Source organism: Phasianus colchicus, chromosome Z (genome assembly GCF_987193195.1).
Source record: "Phasianus colchicus chromosome Z, bPhaCol1.hap1.1, whole genome shotgun sequence".
NCBI classification, from domain to species: Eukaryota; Metazoa; Chordata; class Aves; order Galliformes; family Phasianidae; genus Phasianus; species Phasianus colchicus.
Genome location: NC_143476.1, coordinates 14,533,107 through 14,544,199, shown reverse-complemented (window position 1 = coordinate 14,544,199; position 11,093 = coordinate 14,533,107). Strand labels below are relative to the sequence as shown.

Sequence of the window (11,093 nt, the reverse complement as noted above, 5' to 3'; positions counted from 1 at the left end):
AGCTGACCTGAGAGGCAGGGCTGGCTGTGTTACAGCAGCCTCTGTGTCCTCCTCCTGTGTCTGTGAGGGCCAGAGGGCCAGAAGAGAACATGCCCAGACAACGAAGCCCTGCTGTCCTCTGCTGCTCAGCTGGAGAGATGTTCCGCCTTCCTGAAGGACGCTGATCCAAAGGGAAGGAATCAAAGGAAGTCCAGGCTGGCTGTCCTTGTGGGCATCAGCTGCTGGCAGCTGCCTCTGTGCTGCCATGGGCAGGGCACAGCACACACAGTGTTTGCAGTTCCCTGTGTGACACTGGCCCTGGTGACCTGACAGCCATAGGGAGACAAGAGAAAGAGCTGCCTCCCTCTGCCAGATGAGGCAAAGGTGAGAATCCCAGAATCACAGCATGGCCCGGCTTGGAAAGGAGCTCAAGGTTCATGAATCTCCAACCCTTGGCTCTCCAAGGGTGCACAGGGGGCTTTGTTCTCCCTGTGGTGCAGCTTCAGTGCCAACTCACAGCTGAGCTGGTTGGCACACTGTGACAGCCTGCCGCTCTGAAGCTCTTGGGGCAGTGCTCAGTTCTTTCTGAAGTACTCTGGAAAGTGCTGCTTCTCCTTCACCAAGTCTGTTTCCAGACAGACGTCTTTTTCTCCTCTGTACACACAAACAGTATCTTGTAACTCCCTGGCACAGTGCTCAGAAGTGGTACTTCTGGAAGCACGTCAGAGAAAAGTGGCCTTGTCCCAGTGGACTTTCAGAGCAGATGAGAACAAGTCTTGGTTGACGGCTTTCTTCTGCTTCTGGAACTGCACAGGCAGGTTGTGTGTTGTCATACTTTATGCCAGAGTGCCAAACTGAAGCAGTTTCTGCAACCTCTTTTTTTCATACTTGTCACTCTTTGCTATTTCTGAGACCTTAACTTAGTCATTTTTAATGCGCTCTCATCTAAACTACTGTGTCCTCCAGTGTCAGTGTTGTATGAATCGGGACTGTGGGATTTCATCAGTGAAAGGATTCTGCTCTAATGACTGTCATTCTAAAGCTGATATTGTTTCTACCGCATCAGGCTTGCATGAAGCATCTCTGATCAACAGAGAAATCAGAAAAATGGCTTTTCCTATTGCAGTTTCCTTTTAACTAGTGATGAAAGCTGTCAGTTTATTTTTGGCACCAGAAATGCTGGGATGCAACGAGGTTAGATAAGAAGTGAAACTGAGTGCACAGTAAAGGAACATAGATGAGATAGCATCACACAGCTCTGGAAAAGATGTTCCAGCTCTGTGTCTACCTACACCTTCAGGAGATGAAAAGTACTGGCTTACTGAGGTGTCCTGGGTTGCAGGTTCTGTTAATCTCCATTTTTGGAAGAGCTGCTTGCAATAAATACCTTGTAAGGTGAGTGAGCTTGATAGAAGTAGGGTGTGAAAGAGATGGATTTGCTGTTTCCCTGAAGGTGCAGGAGTATTGCTGTGCCTACAGTCAGTAAGCAAGCCAGAAATCACTGTGTTCCTCAGAATGAAAAACAAAAGAATAAAAATCTTTTTGGGAGTGACAGCACGCCTGAATGAAGCACAAATCTAAACATTTAAAATAAGGGCTAGTGTCAAAGGGACTTGCAGTATTTCTCGTGAAGAAATATTTGATGCTTCTTTAGGAAAGTCATCATAACAAAAGTGTACTGATGTCTTTGCTGAGGATTTCCTTGGTTCCAGCCTGAAGGTGTGCGCAGGCATGAGCAGGCAGTGCTGAGCTGCAGGTGAGTGCCTGTGTCCCACAGCAGGAAACCCGTGGATGTCTTCAGGGGTTTGAAATGGGCAGAGCTGAGAAACCTGTAGGCTTTCACTGAAATTGTCCTCTGCTTTAATTTGTAATCTTAGTTTCACCAATGCTTTCCAATATTATTTTCGTATGAGTGCAGATACATGGGATAGGATTTAAAGTTTTTATGGTGCTGCTGTATAATTTTCTGTAGTCATCATAAGCCAATAAAAAAAATAAATGGTAATCAGGCAATCTATTAACAACCTGTGGCACGTGTAAAACAATGAAATTCCTTGCAGGAAGACAATATTGCCATACAATAATGTGGCAATCCAAAACTGTTAATTATACTTGATGAGCTGGAGATAATCCTGAAATGCGGGACTTTGATCTTAGCCAAGAATAATAAAAGTTACTATCGTTCTTAAATTGGCAGCTGCTATCAAAAGCCTGTGTCTTATTTCCCTTTTAGTAACACTGGCTAAATCAGAGAAAGTGATAAAAGAATTTCATGATTGCAGCTTAGGGATTCTTTCCCACTTGACCAGAAGTAATCTATGTCCTAAAATGTCTGTAAATATTTTTTCTACCTTATTTTGCCAGATATATTGATATTTGAGATGAATGGCAAAAACGTTTTGCGTACATAGATAAGCAATGCAAATTTCCTGGATTGTTTTAGAGAAAAAAGCTCCGGTTATCTGATCGTTTCCATACAGAAATAAGATTTACAGAAAAATTCTCATTATTATTATTCATGCATGAATAAGTTCAAAAAAGAGATGTGGGGGATGTTGTTTCAATTCCAGCTGATTGTAGGAAGGACTGTCAGGATGGAAAGGCTGGTGTTTGCCATGGGCAGGGAAACACATCGGGTTTTCATTTTCTCTATCACTTTCAGTGCCAGATAAACAGGGGAGTGTGTGCCTGCAACTTGGACCCATCCTGCCCTCTTCTGCTGAGATGGTGAAATGTTCCAGCTTGTAGAAGGACATCAGGACAAAGATATGTAATGAAAATAAGTCCAAGATGGCTGTCCTTGTGGGCATCAGCTGCTGGCATCTGCATTGCTGCTGCCATGAGCATGGCACAGCAGGTAAAAGATTGCTTTTCCTTGTGTGACACAGTCTCTGTTGACTTGAAAGCAAGAGGGATGCAATAGAAAGAGCTGCAACCTCTGCCAGACATGGCAAAGGTGAGTGGGATGTTGTTTAAATTATTACTGAAGTCAGGAAGACTGTAAGGATGGATAGTCTGTGTTTGCCTTGGGCAGGGAAACACAGCTGGTTTTCATCTTCTCTTTCTCTTTGTGTGCCAGAAAAAGAGGAGAGTGTGCCCTCACCTTGGACCCCTCCTGCCCTCTTCTGCGGAGATGGAGAAATGTCCCAGCTTGTAGAAGGACATCAGGATAAAGATATGTAATGAAAATAAGTCCAGGCTGGCTGTCCTTGTGGGCATCAGCTGCTGGCATCTGGACGTCTGCAGCCATGAGCATGGCAAAGCAGGTAAAAGATTGCTTTTCCTTGTGTGACACAGGAGCTCTTGACTTGAAAGCTAGAGGGATGCAATAGAAAGAGCTGCAACCTCTGCCAGACATGGCAAAGGTGAGTGGGATGTTGTTTAAATTATTACTGAAGTCAGGAAGACTGTAAGGATGGATAGTCTGGTGTTTGCCATGGACAGAGAAACACATCTTGTTTTCATTTTCTCTTTCTCTTTGAGTGCCAGATAAACGGGGGAGAGTGTGCCCTCACCTTGCAACTCTCCTACCCTCTGCTGCTGAGAGGGAGAAATGTTCCAGCTTCTAGAAGGACATCAGGACAAAGATGTGTAATGAACATAAGTCCAGGCTGGCTTTCCTTGTGGGCATCAGCTGCTGGCATCTGGACGTCTGCAGCCATGAGCATGGCAAAGCAGGTAAAAGATTGCTTTTCCTTGTGTTACACAGGAGCTCTTGACTTGAAAGCTAGAGGGATGCAATAGAAAGAGCTGCAACATCTGCCAGACATGGCAAAGTTGAGTGGGATGTTGTTTCAATTAGTGCAGATGTCAGGAAGGACTGTAAGGATGGAAAGGCTGGTGTTTGCCATGGGCTGGGAAACACATCTGGTTTTCATTTTCTCTTTGTATTCCAGAAAAAGAGGAGAGTGTGCCCTCACCTTGGACCCCTCCTACCCTCTTCTGCTGAGATGGAGAAATGTTCCAGCTTCTAGAAGGACATCAGGACAAAGATATGTAATGAAAATAAGTCCAGGCTGTCTGTCCTTGTGGGCATCAGCTGCTGGCATCTGGACTTCTGCTGCCATGAGCATGGCAAAGCAGGTAAAAGATTGCTTTTCCTTGTGTGACACAGGAGCTCTTGACTTGAAAGCTAGAGGGATGCAATAGAAAGAGCGGCAACCTCTGCCAGACATGGCAAAGGTGAGTGGGATGTTGTTTCAGTTAGTGCTGATGTCAGGAAGGACTGTAAGGATGGAAAGGCTGGTGTTTGCCATGGGCAGGGAAACACATCTGGTTTTATTTTTCTCTTTCTCTTTGAGTGCCAGATAAAGAGCAGAGTGTGCCCTCACCTTGGACCCGTCCTGCCCTCTTCTGCTGAGAGGGAGAAATGTTCCAGCTTGTAGAAGGACATCAGGACAAAGATATGTAATGAAAATAAGTCCAGGTTGGATGTCCTTGTGGGCATCAGCTGCTGGCATCTGGACTTCTGCTGCCATGAGCATGGCACAGCAGGTAAAAGATTGCTTTTCCTTGTGTGACACAGGAGCTCTTGTCTTGAAAGCTAGAGGGATGCAGTAGAAAGAGCTGCAACCTCTGCCAGACGTGTCAAAGGTGAGTGGGATGTTGTTTCAATTATTCCTGAAGTCAGGAAGATTGAAAGGATGGAAAGTCTGTAGTTTGCCATGGGCTGGGAAACACATCTTATTTTCATTTTCTATTTCTCTTTGAGTGCCAGATAAAGAGCAGAGTGTGCCCTCACCTTGGACCCATCCAGCTCTCTCCTGCTCAGAGGGAGAAATGTCCAAGCTTCTAGAAGAACATCAGGACAAAGATATGTAATGAAAATAAGTCCAGGCTGGCTGTCCTTGTGGGCATCAGCTGCTGGCATCTGCATTGCTGCTGCCATGAGCATGGCACAGCAGGTAAAAGATTGCTTTTCCTTGTGTGACACAGGAGCTCTTGACTTGAAAGCTAGAGGGATGCAATACAAAGAGCTGCAACCTCTGCCAGACATGGCAAAGGTGAGTGGGATGTTCTTTCAGTTGCTGCTGATGTCAGGAAGGACTGTAAGGATGGAAAGTCTGGTGTTTGCCATGGGCAGGGAAACACATCTGGTTTTCATTTTCTCTTTCTCTTTGAGGGCCATAGAAAGAGCAGAGTGTGCCCTCACCTTGGACGCATCCTGCTCTCTGCTGCTCAGAGGGAGAAATGTCCAAGCTTCTAGAATGAAATCAGGACAAAGATATGTAATGAAAATAAGTCCAGGCTGGCTGTCCTTGTGGGCATCAGCTGCTGGCATCTGGACTTCTGCTGCCATGAGCATGGCACAGCAGGTAAAAGATTGCGTTTCCTTGTGTGACACAGGAGCTCTTGATTGAAAGCTAGAGGGATGCAATAGAAAGAGCTGCAACCTCTGCCAGACATGGCAAAGGTGAGTGTGATGTTGTTTCAATTAGTGCTGATGTCAGGAGGACTTTAAGGATGGAAAGGCTGGTGTTTGCCATGGGCAGGGAAAGTCATCTTGTTTTCATTTTCTCTTTGTGTGCCAGAAAAAGAGGAGAGTGTGCCCTCACCTTGGACCCCTCCTGCCCTCTTCTGCTGAGATGGAAAAATGTTCCAGCTTGTAGAAGGACATCAGGACAAGGATATGTAATGAAAATAAGTCCAGGCTGGCTGTCCTTGTGGGCATCAGCTGCTGGCATCTGCATTGCTGCTGCCATGAGCATGGCACAGCAGGTAAAAGATTGCTTTTCCTTGTGTGACACAGGAGCTCTTGACTTGAAAGCTAGAGGGATGCAATAGAAAGAGCTGCAACCTCTGCCAGACATGGCAAAGGTGAGTGGGATGTTGTTTCAGTTGCTGCTGATGTCAGGAAGCACTGTAAGGATGGAAAGGCTGGTGTTTGCCATGGGCAGGGAAACACATCTGGTTTTCATTTTCTCTTTCTCTTTGTGTGCCAGATAAAGAGCAGCGTGTGCCCTCGCCTTGGACCCATCCTGCCCTCTGCTGCTCAGAGGGAGAAATATTCCAGCTTGTAGAAGGACATCAGGATAAGGATATGTAATGAAAATAAGTGCAGGCTGGCTGTCCTTGTGGGCATCAGCTGCTGGCATCTGCATTGCTGCTGCCATGAGCATGGCACAGCAGGTAAAATATTGCGTTTCCTTGTGTGACACAGGAGCTCTTGACTTGACAGCTAGAGGGATGCAATAGAAAGAGCTGCATCCTCTGCCAGACATGGCAAAGGTGAGTGGGATGTTGTTTCAATTAGTGCAGATGTCAGGAAGGACTGTAAGGATGGAAAGGCTGGTGTTTGCCATGGGCAGGGAAACACATCTGGTTTTCATTTTCTCTTTCTCTTTGAGTGCCAGTTAAAGAGCAGAGTGTGCCCTCACCTTGGACCCATCCTGCCCTCTGCTGCTCAGAGTGAGAAATGTCCCAGCTTGTAGAAGGACATCAGGACAAAGATATGTAATGAAAATAAGTCCAGGCTGGCTGTCCTTGTGGGCATCAGCTGCTGGCATCTGCATTGCTGCTGCCATGAGCATGGCACAGCAGGTAAAAGATTGCTTTTCCTTGTGTGACACAGGAGCTCTTGACTTGAAAGCTAGAGGGATGCAATAGAAAGAGCTGCAACCTCTGCCAGACATGGCAAAGGTGAGTGGGATGTTCTTTCAGTTGCTGCTGATGTCAGGAAGGACTGTAAGGATGGAAAGTCTGGTGTTTGCCATGGGCAGGGAAAGACATCTGGTTTTCATCTTCTCTTTGTCTTTGTGTGCCAGAAAAAGAGGAGAGAGTGCCCTCACCTTGGACCCCTCCTGCCCTCTTCTGCTGAGATGGAGAAATGTTCCAGCTTCTAGAAGGACATCAGAACAAAGATGTGTAATGAAAACAATTCCAGGCTGGCTGTCCTTGTGGGCATCAGCTGCTGGCATCTGCACTGCTGCTGCCATGAGCATGGCACAGCAGGTAAAAGATTGCGTTTCCTTGTGTGACACAGGAGCTCTTGACTTGAAAGCTAGAGGGATGCAATAGAAAGAGCTGCAACCTCTGCCAGACATGGCAAAGGTGAGTGGGATGTTGTTTCAATTAGTGCTGATGTCAGGAGGACCTTAAGGATGGAAAATCTGGTGTTTGCCATGGGCAGGGAAACACATCTTGTTTTTATTTTCTCTTTGTGTGCCAGAAAAAGAGCAGAGTGTGCCCTCACCTTGGACCCCTCCTGCCCTCTTCTGCTGAGATGGAAAAATATTCCAGCTTCTAGAAGGACATCAGGACAAAGATATGTAGTGAAAATAAGTCCAGGCTGGCTGTCCTTGTGGGCATCAGCTGCTGGCATCTGCATTGCTGCTGCCATGAGCATGGCAAAGCAGGTAAAAGATTGCTTTTCCTTGTGTGACACAGGAGCTCTTGACTTGATAGCTAGAGGGATGCAATAGAAAGAGCTGCAACCTCTGCCAGACATGGCAAAGGTGAGTGGGATGTTGTTTCAATTAGTGCTGATGTCAGGAAGGACTGTAAGAATGGAATGGCTGGTGTTTGCCATGGGCAGGGAAACACAGCTGGTTTTCATCTTCTCTTTGTCTTTGTGTGCCAGATAAACAGGAGAGAGTGTGCCCTCACCTTGGACCCCTCCTGCCCTCTTCTGTTGAGATGGAGAAATGTTCCAGCTTCTAGAAGGAAATCAGGACAAAGATATGTAATGAAAATAAGTCCAGGCTGGCTGTCCTTGTGGGCATCAGCTGCTGGCATCTGCATTGCTGCTGCCATGAGCATGGCACAGCAGGTAAAAGATTGCTTTTCCTTGTGTGACACAGGAGCTCTTGACTTGAAAGCTAGAGGGATGCAATAGAAAGAGCTGCAACCTCTGCCAGACATGGCAAAGGTGAGTGGGATGTTGTTTCACTTGCTGCTGATGTCAGGAAGGACTGTAAGGATGGAAAGGCTGGTGTTTGCCATGGGCTGGGAAACACATCTTGTTTTCATTGTCTATTTCTCTTTGAGTGCCAGATAAAGAGCAGAGTGTGCCCTCACCTTGGACCCCTCCTGCCCTCCTCTGCTGCTGCAGAGAAATGTTAGAGCTTCTAGAAGGACATCAGGACAAAGATATGTAATGAAAATAAGTCCAGGCTGGCTGTCCTTGTGGGCATCAGCTGCTGGCATCTGCATTGCTGCTGCCATGAGCATGGCACAGCAGGTAAAAGATTGCTTTTCCTTGTGTGACACAGGAGCTCTTGACTTGAAAGCTAGAGGGATGCAATAGAAAGAGCTGCAACCTCTGCCAGACATGGCAAAGGTGAGTGGGATGCTGTTTCAATTATTGCTGAAGTCAGGGAGACTGTAAGGATGGAAAGGCTGGTGTTTGCCATGGGCAGGGAAACACATCTGGTTTTCATTTTCTCTTTCTCTTTGAGTGCCAGATAAAGAGCAGAGTGTGCCCTCACCTTGGACCCCTCCTGGCCTCTTCTGCTGAGATGGAGAAATGTTCCAGCTTGTAGAAGGACATCAGGACAAAGATATGTAATGAAAATAAGTCCAGGCTGGCTGTCCTTGTGGGCATCAGCTGTTGGCATTTCAATTGCTGCTGTCATGAGCATGGCACAGGAGGTAAAAGATTGCTTTTCCTTGTGTGACACAGGAGCTCTTGACTTGACAGCTAGAGGGATGCAATAGAAAGAGCTGCAACCTCTGCCAGACATGGCAAAGTTGAGTGGGATGTTGTTTCAGTTGCTGCTGATTTCAGGAAGGACTGTAAGGATGGAAAGGCTGGTGTTTGCCATGGGCAGGGAAACACATCTTGTTTTCATTTTCTCTTTGTGTTCCAGAAAAAGAGGAGAGTGTGCCCTCACCTTGGACCCCTCCTGCCCTCTGCTGCTCAGAGGGAGAAATGTTCCAGCTTGCAGAAGGACATCAGAACAAAGATGTGTAATGAAAATAAGTCCAGGCTGGCTGTCCTTGTGGGCATCAGCTGCTGGCATCTGCATTGCTGCTGCCATGAGCATGGCACAGCAGGTAAAAGATTGCTTTTCCTTGTGTGACACAGGAGCTCTTGACTTGAAAGCTAGAGGGATGCAATAGAAAGAGCTGCAACCTCTGCCAGACATGGCAAAGGTGAGTGGGATCTTGTTTCAATTAGTGCTGATGTCAGGAAGGACTGTAAGGATGGAAAGGCTGGTGTTTGCCAAGGGCAGGGAAACACATCTGGTTTTCATTGTCTATTTCTCTTTGAGTGCCAGATAAAGAGCAGAGTGTGCCCTCATCTTGGACCCCTCCTGCCCTCCTCTGCTGCTGCTGAGAAATGTTCCAGCTTCTAGAAGGACATCAGGACAAAGATATGTAATGAAAATAAGTCCAGGCTGGATGTCCTTGTGGGCATCAGCTGCTGGCATCTGGACTTCTGCTGCCATGAGCATGGCACAGCAGGTAAAAGATTGCTTTTCCTTGTGTGACACAGGAGCTCTTGTCTTGAAAGCTAGAGGGATGCAATAGAAAGAGCTGCAACCTCTGCCAGACATGGCAAAGGTGAGTGGGATGTTGTTTCAGTTGCTGATGATGTCAGGAAGGACTGTAAGGATGGAAAGGCTGGTGTTTGCCATGGGCAGGGAAACACATCTGGTTTTCATTTTCCCTTTCTCTTTGAGTGCCAGATAAACAGGAGAGAGTGTGCCCTCACCTTGGACCCATCCTGCCCTCTGCTGCTCAGAGGGAGAAATGTCCAAGCTTCTAGAAGGAAATCAGGACAAAGATATGTAATGAAAATTAGTCCAGGCTGGCTGTCCTTGTGGGCATCAGCTGCTGGCATCTGCATTGCTGCTGCCATGAGCATGGCACAGCAGGTAAAAGATTGCTTTTCCTTGTGTGACACAGGAGCTCTTGACTTGAAAGCTAGAGGGATGCAATAGAAAGAGCTGCAACCTCTGCCAGACATGGCAAAGGTGAGTGGGATGTTGTTTCAATTAGTGCTGATGTTATGAAGGACTGTAAGGATGGAAAGGCTGGTGTTTGCCATGGGCAGGGAAACACATCTGGTTTTATTTTTCTCTTTCTCTTTGAGTGCCAGATAAAGAGCAGAGTGTGCCCTCACCTTGGACCCGTCCTGCCCTCTTCTGCTGAGAGGGAGAAATGTTCCAGCTTGTAGAAGGACATCAGGACAAAGATATGTAATGAAAATAAGTCCAGGTTGGATGTCCTTGTGGGCATCAGCTGCTGGCATCTGGACTTCTGCTGCCATGAGCATGGCACAGCAGGTAAAAGATTGCTTTTCCTTGTGTGACACAGGAGCTCTTGTCTTGAAAGCTAGAGGGATGCAGTAGAAAGAGCTGCAACCTCTGCCAGACGTGTCAAAGGTGAGTGGGATGTTGTTTCAATTATTCCTGAAGTCAGGAAGATTGAAAGGATGGAAAGTCTGTAGTTTGCCATGGGCTGGGAAACACATCTTATTTTCATTTTCTATTTCTCTTTGAGTGCCAGATAAAGAGCAGAGTGTGCCCTCACCTTGGACCCATCCAGCTCTCTCCTGCTCAGAGGGAGAAATGTCCAAGCTTCTAGAAGAACATCAGGACAAAGATATGTAATGAAAATAAGTCCAGGCTGGCTGTCCTTGTGGGCATCAGCTGCTGGCATCTGCATTGCTGCTGCCATGAGCATGGCACAGCAGGTAAAAGATTGCTTTTCCTTGTGTGACACAGGAGCTCTTGACTTGAAAGCTAGAGGGATGCAATACAAAGAGCTGCAACCTCTGCCAGACATGGCAAAGGTGAGTGGGATGTTCTTTCAGTTGCTGCTGATGTCAGGAAGGACTGTAAGGATGGAAAGTCTGGTGTTTGCCATGGGCAGGGAAACACATCTGGTTTTCATTTTCTCTTTCTCTTTGAGGGCCATAGAAAGAGCAGAGTGTGCCCTCACCTTGGACGCATCCTGCTCTCTGCTGCTCAGAGGGAGAAATGTCCAAGCTTCTAGAATGAAATCAGGACAAAGATATGTAATGAAAATAAGTCCAGGCTGGCTGTCCTTGTGGGCATCAGCTGCTGGCATCTGGACTTCTGCTGCCATGAGCATGGCACAGCAGGTAAAAGATTGCGTTTCCTTGTGTGACACAGGAGCTCTTGATTGAAAGCTAGAGGGATGCAATA

The 11,093-nt window shown here is 46.9% G+C and overlaps 2 long non-coding RNA genes across 2 annotated transcripts; both read left to right on the top strand.

The window, feature by feature from the left end:
- The first annotated feature begins 286 nt into the window (after positions 1-286).
- Positions 287-2,975, top strand: LOC149912639 (uncharacterized). Its single transcript, XR_016461639.1, has 3 exons — positions 287-363; positions 1,634-1,735; positions 2,642-2,975. It is a non-coding gene; the product is annotated as an uncharacterized LOC149912639 (long non-coding RNA).
- Positions 2,976-7,578: 4,603 nt separating this feature from the next.
- Positions 7,579-9,483, top strand: LOC149912638 (uncharacterized). Its single transcript, XR_016461814.1, has 2 exons — positions 7,579-8,568; positions 8,787-9,483. It is a non-coding gene; the product is annotated as an uncharacterized LOC149912638 (long non-coding RNA).
- Positions 9,484-11,093: the final 1,610 nt, after the last annotated feature.